The 11013-nt window shown below is 35.7% G+C and overlaps 1 pseudogene; it reads left to right on the plus strand.

Moving 5' to 3' along the window:
* The first annotated feature begins 2181 nt into the window (after positions 1-2181).
* LOC150069539 (transcription initiation factor TFIID subunit 9-like) lies at positions 2182-3079 on the plus strand (annotated as a pseudogene).
* Positions 3080-11013: the final 7934 nt, after the last annotated feature.

The following is an 11013-nucleotide window of genomic DNA, read 5'->3' on the forward strand; positions in this document are numbered from 1 at the left end:
GCCCTGGCTTTAATTCCTTTATACCACATATACAGAAAAAGCTGAAAGGGGTGTTGTGTCTCAAGTGGTAGACTGCTTGCCTTCAGAAAGCCCAAGGGCAGTGCTCAGGCTCTGAGTTCAAGCCCCAGGACTCTCTTTTTCTTTATTTTCTTTAAAAGGTTATGTACAGAGGGATTGCAATTACTAGTCAGGCAATGAGTAGATTTCTTTTCCTGCTCTGTCTTCCCTTCCCTCTCTCCCTCCCTCCTCCCTGCCATCATTTCTCCTGTCTCCTCCAGTAGCAGTACAGATCACTTTCATCAAGGCCCAGGAGCTCCATGCCAGCACATTGTTACCCTATAATTATTAGTATTTAATTTCTTTTCTTTGTATTTTTTGTGGATAATATATCTACTCTATGCACTGAACAGGCTATGAATATCCTAGTACTAGTGATGCATATATGTTTTCCCTTATACTTCACATTTAGTGTTGCCCTAACTTGAATTCATATTTTCCTCATCTACTGCTATTTATTTATTTTTCCCATTTTTTGCATTTTCTGAAATTACTTTAGCCTGCCAATTAACAATAGGAAAATTCGTGGAAGTAGTTGATAATCCATCTTTGCAGTTTTTTTCTTTTGTCAGACGGGGGACTTGAACTCTGGGCCTAGGTGCTGTCCGTGAGCTTTTCAATTCAAGTTTAGAGCTCTACCGCTTTGAGCCATAGCACCACTTTAACTTTCCTGGTTGGCTTTGAACTATGATCCTCAGATCTCACCCTCCTGAATAGCCAGGACTACAGGTTCCAACTCCTGGAACCCAGTTCTCTATGTTCAATCTCAAGTCCTAATATCTTAATGACAAATCAGTGATTTTTCAAGGTCTTTGGATTCTCCCATTTAAAATTATTCTATCCTTACTCTTTTGCTCTTAATCAAGTTAATTTCTTTTCTTTTCTTAGAATGTCTTCAATAGTTTCCTAAATGTCTCCTATAAGATCTCCATTGTGTCTTCAATTTACTGTACAGAGTGATTTTTGTGAAGTATAATCTCACACAGATAATATAGAAAGATATTCATAAAATATTTGGGTAACTCCTTAGTCTCATCCTTCTTTAGGTGTCCAGTAAGACGTTCTCAGAGCTTGGACTTGCCTGTTTCTTCTAACCTTGTCTCTGGAAATATTCTTCATCAAGCTCAAAGCATCCAACTTCAGTTGCTTTTTGTTTTTTGAAATTTTTACATATCTGCTTATCTTAACAAGTTCACATCTATTGTTTGATTTTTTACTACCACATCAAGGTTATGAAGATTATCTTACCTTGATGACCAGATGAGCACAGTTTTCTTCTGAATATCCTGGACCATATAACTACATTAGGTTCATGCAACACATTTTTCCATTTCCACTTTCAAACAAGGATATGTTTTTTTGACACATTATAGGTTCTTAAAACCTACATGTTGTCAGCTTTCTTTGAGTTTTTCACATGAATTTTGAAGCAAAGGTTCCTGCATAATGAAGTGATAAAGTCAGTATAGAAGATATACATAGATGTGATCACACATTCTTCACTAAACATCATTAACAAATACTAATATTAAGCATACAAGTGTCTCACATGAAAATATAATGCATGTACAGATAATCCTACCATAATACCATTTATATATTATTTATATTTTATTATGTACCATATATACCATATTATACCACATATATCATACATATATGTGCCATATATTTGCCATATGCCATTATATGTTTCTATATATATTCTTTAGAATTTCACACTATTAAATATAGAGGTGAGCAAATTTATATGCCTATATAAATTTTTTATTATTAAATATTTTAATTAAGTATTAAGATACTCCTTGAGTATCTGGAAATACATTCCAAATAGCAAATAGTTCAATATGTCTTTGCATACCTCAGGAGATAACAATTCTGAAATGTCCAGCAAAATGGATTGGTGATGCCGACTGTTGGCACAGAGATGATTCAGACCAAGCAAGTTGAGCTTAGAGTTAGTAGAACTGTCATTTAGGTGTCCCAAGAGGATGAGAAAAGTCAGGAGCATTACTTAGAAAGTTGCCTGCACCGGCGCCTCCCTGTCAGCGCGTCTGGCCCACTAGCCTGGATTTTGGAATCGTCGCGGCGAGGACTATGTGGCGCCCAAACATCCTTCTCACCGGCACACCAGGGGTTGGAAAAACCACACTTGGCAAAGAACTTGCCTCAAGATCAGGACTGAAATATATTAGTGTGGGTGATTTAGCTCGAGAAGTCTGATCACCGGATATCATGGAGTCTGGCAAGATGGCTTCTCCCAAGAGCATGCAGAAAGATGCACAGGTGATGGCACAAATCCTGAAGGATATGGGGATTACAGAATATGAGCCAAGAGTTATAAATCAGATGTTGGAGTTTGCTTTTCGTTATGTGACCACAATTCTAGATGATGCTAAGATTTATTCAAGCCATGCGAAGAAAGCCACTGTTAATGCAGATGATGTACGATTGGCCATCCAGTGCCGGGCTGACCAATCTTTCACTTCTCCTCCTCCAAGAGATTTTCTGTTAGATATTGCAAGGCAAAGAAATCAAACCCCTTTGCCATTGATCAAACCATATTCAGGTCCTAGATTGCCACCGGATAGATACTGCTTAACAGCTCCAAATTATAGGCTTAAGTCTTTACAAAAAAAAAGGCACCTATTCCTGCAGGCAGAATGACTGTTCCACGGTTAAGTGTTGGTTCAGTCAGTAGCAGACCAAGTACTCCTACACTGGGCACACCAACCCCACAAAGAATGTCCATTTCCATTAAAGTGGTGACTCCAATGTCCCTCACAGGGCAAAGATTTACAGTACAAATGCCTGCTTCTCAGTCCCCTGCTGTAAAAGCATCAATTCCTGCAACATCAGCAGTTCAGAATGTCTTGATCAATCCATCATTAATTGGTTCCAAAAACATTCTTATTACCACTAATATGGTATCACAAAATGCAACCAACGAGTCATCAAATGTATTGAAAAGAGTGATGATGACGATGATGATGATGATGATGATGACTATGATAATTTGTAACTAGCCCTGATGCATGTAACATGTTTTCTTGGTCTTAAATCCATTGTACTGAAATTAAGCATGCTGGATGTTTTCAAGTTGTATTTTAGAAACTTTATAAATAGTATTTAACGAGTATAGTAAATTTTACTTTTCAATTGAAATGTTGGGTTTTCTTCAGTAGCACTAAAAATGGTTTTTCTTCAGTCTTTATATGTAAAAAATAAAGTTATTTATCAATTAAAAAAATAAAGATGCCTGCATACAGGTCTCATTTTACTGTTCTTAAAGTAGAGATGAAAGTTTTACTTTTCTTCAAGTAGAGATGAAAGAGCTTGTCTCCATGGGGCAGCTGAACTTAGGCAACCTTTTCCTCTCCTGGTAATGTAATTTCACTCTAGTTATTCGGGCTTTTTTTTGCCCCTTACAGAAGCCTGCATATGAGCCTCCTCTATTTCCTAGAGTCTGTTAGGTAGAAGGTAATCAGTGCTAGAGAAGTACACATGTGGGAGCAGAAGTGATCATATTTTCATATTGGACAAGTGATATTGGAATTGCATTCTCTTATTGCAGTTCTCACAGTCACATTCAGAAGGAAAAAAAAAGAAGTTAATAAAGTATTAAGTTCCCTCACTCGCTGTAAATCAAATGTGCTTTAATAGAAGCATATATAAAAATGTTTTGGAAATTGGAAATGTATGTTTGTGTGGGGGTATGAAAGAGAGAGAGAGAATGAGAGAGAAAAGAGAGTTGTATCTTGGCTCATTAAGGGGGCAGAATAACTAAGGTAATTGTGGAGCTAAGCGATTTATTATAACAGTAAGATCTTATGTAACTGTACAACACCCTGGGAAGTAAAGGTCTGAAAAGGAAAATGTAGAAACAAAGAAACATTCATACTTGTGACTTCTAGAGCATTAATGTAGGCAGGCAGACTGGAATTTGCAGAAAGCTCTGGGATGGTCAGTCCCTCCAGATGATTTGTCGGCAAGCTTGTGGAGTCTGTTGTTTTACATAGTGGGAAGGAACTGGCATTTGGGGAAACATGTTGTACATGGAACAAGGCGATCAAGGATAAGCTGGAGCTTGACAGTACTTCTGTGTCTGTTTATTCTCATATCCTACTGCAGTGAACTTTGGGGAAGAATGGCTGTATCTTCAATCTGCCTTCCCATCCTGCACAAATTTATTTTAAGGCAAATTGTAATTCAGAGTCATAATGGCTAGAGGGATTGTACAGCAACATTAAGCCTGGAAAGTGAAGCAAGTAAAATTTTTGGAAAGCACTCCAAAGGCCCAACTCAGAAACCACTTTGGGTTCTAGAGACTTTATCACTACCATCTCTGCCTTATGTATGTTAATTTTGATCTAATATGATGATCTAATATGATCTATATGATAGATTGATGAGAGATTAGGAGTTTTAGGGGTCTAGTTACTGATGCCCAAGAATAAGATACAAAATTTATAAGATTTAATTAAAAACATGATACCACAGTGTATATATATATATGCATAAATGCACTGTAAGTATTTATTGAAAGAAAAATAAGAGACTAAGAAATTTTGAGTGTCACAAAGTCCCATATGACCCAGAAATGAGAGTAACTTCTGGTTTTCTGCTCTCTAGTCACTGGTATTATTACTGGTTCCTTAGCTTTGGTCTGTATTCTCACAGATCTCCTTCAGTGGAACACTTTTCCTTGTATTGACTTGTCTCACATCATTCAAAACTAAGGACAGATAGCACACCACTAGAGTATGTATTAAAATTCTGGTCACATATTCTCTTTCATTACTCAATTTTATATTTTTTTCACAGCATTCATTACCACATGGCCAAATACACACACACACACACACACACACACACACACACACACACACACACACACACACATATGACCTATTTGTTTTTTCCACCTAAGACATGGACAATATGTTGAAATGAGATCAAACTCTCTCCTTTTGGGGGAATGGATTTCTTATTTATAACCAGGTATGAGATTATCTGAGACTGATGTTACTCATGGAAAACCTTCCATACCTGTTTCTGAGCAGAAAACAAGTCAGTGCAGAATAACAAAATACCAATGAAAAGCTAGTTGCATGAAAACATAACTATTTAATACTTATTTTGTATTTATGGTTTATAAGCTAAGATAACTAGTATCCCTGCAGATACAATGCCATGATTACACAGTTTATTGTGCACAACGTGGTTATAAAACACGAACATGGAAAACAGGGAAAGAAGGTGTGCTGTCGTGGAATGGGAAGGATTATCAAGAATGTCTCAGAATGTGTTTGAACAGAAAAAGCAGAATTATTTGTTTTCCTTTCTAGATCCTGGGGTTTGGACTGAGATTTGGATCTTCTTGGCAAAAGATTACAACTGGGTGTTGAGAGCCAGCTGGGAAAAGAGAAAAAAATGGCTATAATACAAAGATCTAATCTATCACCAACTCCAGTGCCCTAATTGTTGCAAATAAATTCTGGGCAATGTTGTCCAGGATGAACACTGAGTAAGATTAAGGGTAGCAGAGTGAGTGATGTAAGCAAAACTATGAAGTTTGGGCTGTGTGCCTTCATTTGCTGGCAGTCATATGGCATCATGGGGTGCATTCTTATATTTGGGTAAAAATGGATTTGTTTGAAGTCACAGGACAATCCTGGGAGCTCTTCTATGGATTTTGTGCTGCTTCAGACAATATAATTTATTCTGCTACTTAGCTTTCAGAAAACACCTTAGTGTTGCAGAAATATACAATCTATATAATATGTAATTACTTGATTCAGGTCAAAGAGTAACATACTTATGAGAGTATGAATAAATGTTACCCTTTTTGTATGTTTGTAGGTGTTATAAATTTCAGAGTCATCCAACCCTTGGAGAAAATCTGTTTATTCTGTTCATTCCTTCTCCTACCGAAAGTGTTCCATGCTTCCAGGATACCTTTATGGTTATAATCCTCAGATGCAGTATTTTTACCATTTCTGTCAGAAACAAGGCCATAGTAATTGTGATAAGCAAAGTTTACGGAACAGATAATTCTGTCAATATGTTCATTAGTATTTTAGCAAGAAGGTAAATGTTTTAAAATAGTCTAGACATGCATCAGTGCTGCTATCCTGCTTAATTATGGAGGCAAGAAATAAGCAGACACACTGATACAGCATTCAAGCTAGAAGGAAAAAAGAAAGCAGGGAAATTATTACAGACGTCTGGATGGTATCCTCATTTCCCCCTGTTGCTATTGAATCTCAGCTGTATGCAATTAAGAACTGAGTCACACAATCGCTTGTATTGTGTGACTATTTCAGTTTGACAGCCTGTTTTGCAGCCTGGAAATTGTGAACAATTCACCAGTTTTTTAAATTTCTATCAAAATTAAAAAAACCTTAAATGATGCCAGAACTTTAGCTATAATAATAGTACTAAGTATAATTCCACAAAAATATTTCTAAGAATTGTATGAATAGTCATTAAGTTTACGACTATGATACAAACTCTCTACCACAAGTACATTTTAAATTAACTGTATTCAGATAAACCAATAATTTTATCAAGGAAAGTAGGGTGATTACTTTGCATAATTCACAATTTAGAAAAAATATGTATGATTAATTAGGCATTCCTGAAAACAGCAGCTATTTTGAACCATTTATTCAGTAGTAAAAGTTTTTCTGGGTTCTCATTTGTCTAAATAATACATACATTGAAATCTAATTCTGCATCAGTTCTACTACATCAAATCGAATACTACTGCAACAAATCTACTAATACATCAACTCTGTTTATGTTTACTAATATGAAAATTTTCATCTAATTTCATTTGTGGATTTATGGATTTGCCCTATTGACACATGTGGGTGTGTAGGATGTAATATACTTGGGACTATTTACACAATTCAGTTATGATCAGGTTTTAGAATGACCTGCTCTACTCTTTTAATAGTAATTTGAGGGTTGAATATGAATGAATCCCCACAGACTTGTGAGCCCTAGGTTTATGATCTTATTATTCAAACAAAACCATGTCTTTCAAATTATTTCTTAAAATCTACAAATGCTGTTTGAAAGACCCCAATAGTGACTTTCTGATTCCTGGGAAGGGAGTAAACTCTTTAGGTTTCCTCATCAAAACAACAACAACAAAAACAACAACAACAGAAAAATTAATTTATCTATGGATCTAATTAGGCATGATTGGAATTTGTGGTGTTTTTTATTTTATTATTTTTTTTTAACCAGTTCTGGGCTTGAGCTCAGGGCCTGAGCACTGTCCTTGGACTTTCTCAAGGCTAGAGCTCTACCACTTGAGCCTCAGCACCACTTCCAGCTTTTTTCTATGTATGTGGTACCGAGGAATCGAACCCGGGTCTTCATGCATACTAGGCAAGCAATTTAACCACTAGGCCAAACTCCCAGGCCAATTTGTGGTGTTTTATCTTCCTATTTCTTCTTATTTTTCAGCCTAACCAATAAAGGGAGGAGAAAATAGACTCATTCAATTCTTTTCACTTTGGGGAGGATCCCAAACACGATGTTTGAAAATTATGGTTCTTATCTTTGAAAATTTTCTTCTTGTTCACAATGCTAAGTAACTTTAATTTCCCCAAACCTCACATCTGTTTTGGTTTGTGATTACTTTCCTCTACCCTGGGGGCAGTTGAAATAATCAAAAGTTGTCTCACTCAGGAATTATCTAAATAAATAAATAAATAACAAGACTAATAATCAAGCAGTTCATTGAACAGATAATGGAACCAGCTAGTGAGAAAGAAATTACTGAATTTCTAAACCTTCCTACTTGCAAATTAGCCAAAATTCATTGTATTTTAAGTGTTGTATCACCTTGATTGTTTCTAAAATGGATAACAATTCACAATTAACATTAATGGTGAACCGTGAAGGATTTGGCAAAGGGATTTTTTTTTCACTACAGTCCATGGCAAGCTCTTAAAACAGCTTCTGCTTCCCCACATTGAATGAACTTTATTGAAGTATGAACTCTAGAGTGCCTTTATTTTTGAAATTTTCAAATTTAATTTTGTACATAGCACCTTCTTTCATGTTTGAAGTCACAAGCAGTTGTTAGCTAATTCCTTCAAGTAAGTGTAGATAAAGAAATTACTAGAAAAATATGCTATAAGAAATTGAGTTAAATTTCCATATTTGTTTGACTCTACATTGGTAAAGGAATATGGGGAACATTAGTTTTGAAATAAAAGAAAAGAAATATGAACATTGGCATAGACACATCATTTGGAACCTCGAAGAAGCATTAACCCTATTGTGCAATCCTCATATTATTTCAGGAGTTTAACTTAGAAAAACATAACCTACAGTGACAGATTCAAAGAGGATAGTCAACAAGTTGCGTGTTTCCTTAAGTGCAAGATACAACTCTTAATAAATTTAATGAGTAATTAATTATGTGATTAGTGAATCCCATGAAACCTTTCTGGTAACTTTTCTTTCATTTTTATACATACAATTTTCTCATAAGACCTGGAATTTATGTACAGCTATACTGTGTTTAATTTACATTACATAGAGAAAGCTAGAAAATAGCTATTACTCCACAAGTAATAAGAGGAAAATATTATGGTAACAGTTGACAAGATTATCAAGAAAATTTATCAGGATGCTATAGAGTAAATAGGAGAATTTGTAACTTATGGTTTTGACATGCATAAAATCAATAATGATTTACTAGATGTAGACATGTTTATAGAGTTGAGGATATTTCTAAATGTTTCCCCAGGAATACAGGCTTTCATACAAATAAAAGCGGAACACAATTTAGGTAAGCCACAATATCACTTCTAATGATTACTCATTTTCAAATAATCCAGCTTATTTGGAAAACACTCTCTCTTGGCTGAGCTAGAATTCTAATTCATAAACATTGGCTGGAAATAAACCTTTGTAATTAGTTTCTGGTTTGTATAAGCTTTCCTTAGAAAATATTTATTCTTCTAAACAGTTAGCAGTGGGTATTTGCATAGATACAAGGATTTGTAAACAGTAACAATGGAATCCAGTATGTCTTTGGTAGAAGTGATCACGTGCTTTACGTCCATAATAAGTAAGATTCACTGACCTCTGCTCATCTAATAAAAACCTAAAATTGATACCTTTGATGTGCAGTTAACTTCTCTCTTAAAAGACATATTCTCATTAGATTTAGTAAACTCCCTGAAATAGCTTTTGCTTTCTTTTTTCTTCCCAATATAGTTGGTAGCGAGATTATGCAATTGAATATTTGCTTTATTCCTTTATTTACATGTTTGCTTATTAGTAAGAATCAAGCCAGTTGAAAATTGTTTCATTTCAAAGGCAAAGGGAAAGCATTATTTTTAGATTTCAGGAGTGAGGCCCTAATCAACAGTTTTATAATAAATGCTGAGGGTTACTCTGACAAGCACACATTATCACAGTTGTTACAAACTCATGAAAAGTAATCTTGTTCAAATTGAGACGTGTTGACAGGGGGCTTGCACCAGAAGTAAACGTTACTTAGAAGTAAACCTTGGCTGTATAATTTAATTTCTTCATTTTCTTTAACATCTTTACATATATATATATATATATATATACATATATATAGTAACGATAGGGCATTTTCCAATAGTGTCACATGTGGGCAATTAAGAAAAATCCTAATATTTATGACTATGGTTTTTATTTTAGCTGACATATATATAAAACTAGAAAAATGAATATGTTTTAACATCTCTGACCTAGATTATCTTTTTTTTTTTTTTTGCCAGTCCTGGGCTTGAGCTCAGGGCCTGAGCACTGTCCTTGGACTTTCTCAAGGCTAGAGCTCTACCACTTGAGCCTCAGCACCACTTCTGACTTTTTTCTATGTATGTGGTACCAAGGAATCGAACCCGGGTCTTCATGCATGCTAGGCAAGCACTTTAACCACTAGGCCAAACTCCCGGCCCCATGACCTAGATTATCTTTGCTTATTATATTATTTACTGACTTCTCAGTCCTCAGGAACCTAATACACCCCAGAGATTTTATTATGAGTTTTTGTGTAATGATCCTCTGTATTACTCTTTGGTATTGCTGTCTTCTTACTTCCTTTACCATCTAGTACAAACTGAGTTCTGTATTCTCTGTCTTGTCTTCCCTGCATCCATTTCCCCATTCAGAAGAGGTTCAGTGTAAAAATCGTATACAAGCACAGGTAATAAGGGGAGAAAATATTTTTGCCAATAGAATTTGTGTCTGAAGGTCCCATGGCCATTGCTTTTTATGTACTACTGAATATAGTTTTATGGTATAAAATCATTCAAGATTATATTTATGTCTCAATGGCCAGTATATGTCCTAGAAATTGGGGTTCAGGATACCAGAGAAGCATGATGGTCAGGACAGTACTTTCTTTTATTTATTTATTTTTTTGTGGGACATGGGGCTTGTACTCAGCCTGGATGCTGTCCCTGAGCTCTTCAGCTCAAGTCTACCAACCTACCCCTAGTTCTGAGCTCTTCAGGTCAAGGCTACCATCGTACCCCTAGGCCTGGGTGTTGTCTCTGAGCTTTTCAGCTCAAGGCTACCACCTTACCCTGAAGCCAAGCCCCACTTCCCTTGTCTAGAAGTTAATTGGAGATAAGAGTCTCAGGTCCTTTTGTGCTTGGGCTGGGTTTGAACCTTGATCCTCAGATCTCAGCCTCCTGATTAGCTAGGATTACAGGCATGAGCCACTGTGCCCTGGTACTTTCATTTTTATCATTGATGCTATTTTTGTTATATATGGTCAAATTATATGCGATTTGTACAATTATAGCCACTATTGAGTACATGAACAACTATTACTTTCTCAGACTAGAGTGCTCACTCTTAGCCTGGCTTTTTTTTCCCTCTCATGAATGGATGTTTGGCACATGTAACATCATAAACTTGCATCTGTATTTCTTTTAATTCAATTTC

Source organism: Megascapheus bottae, chromosome 1 (assembly GCF_031878675.1).
Source record: "Megascapheus bottae isolate mThoBot1 chromosome 1, mThoBot2.hap1, whole genome shotgun sequence".
Classification (NCBI taxonomy): Eukaryota; Metazoa; Chordata; class Mammalia; order Rodentia; family Geomyidae; genus Megascapheus; species Megascapheus bottae.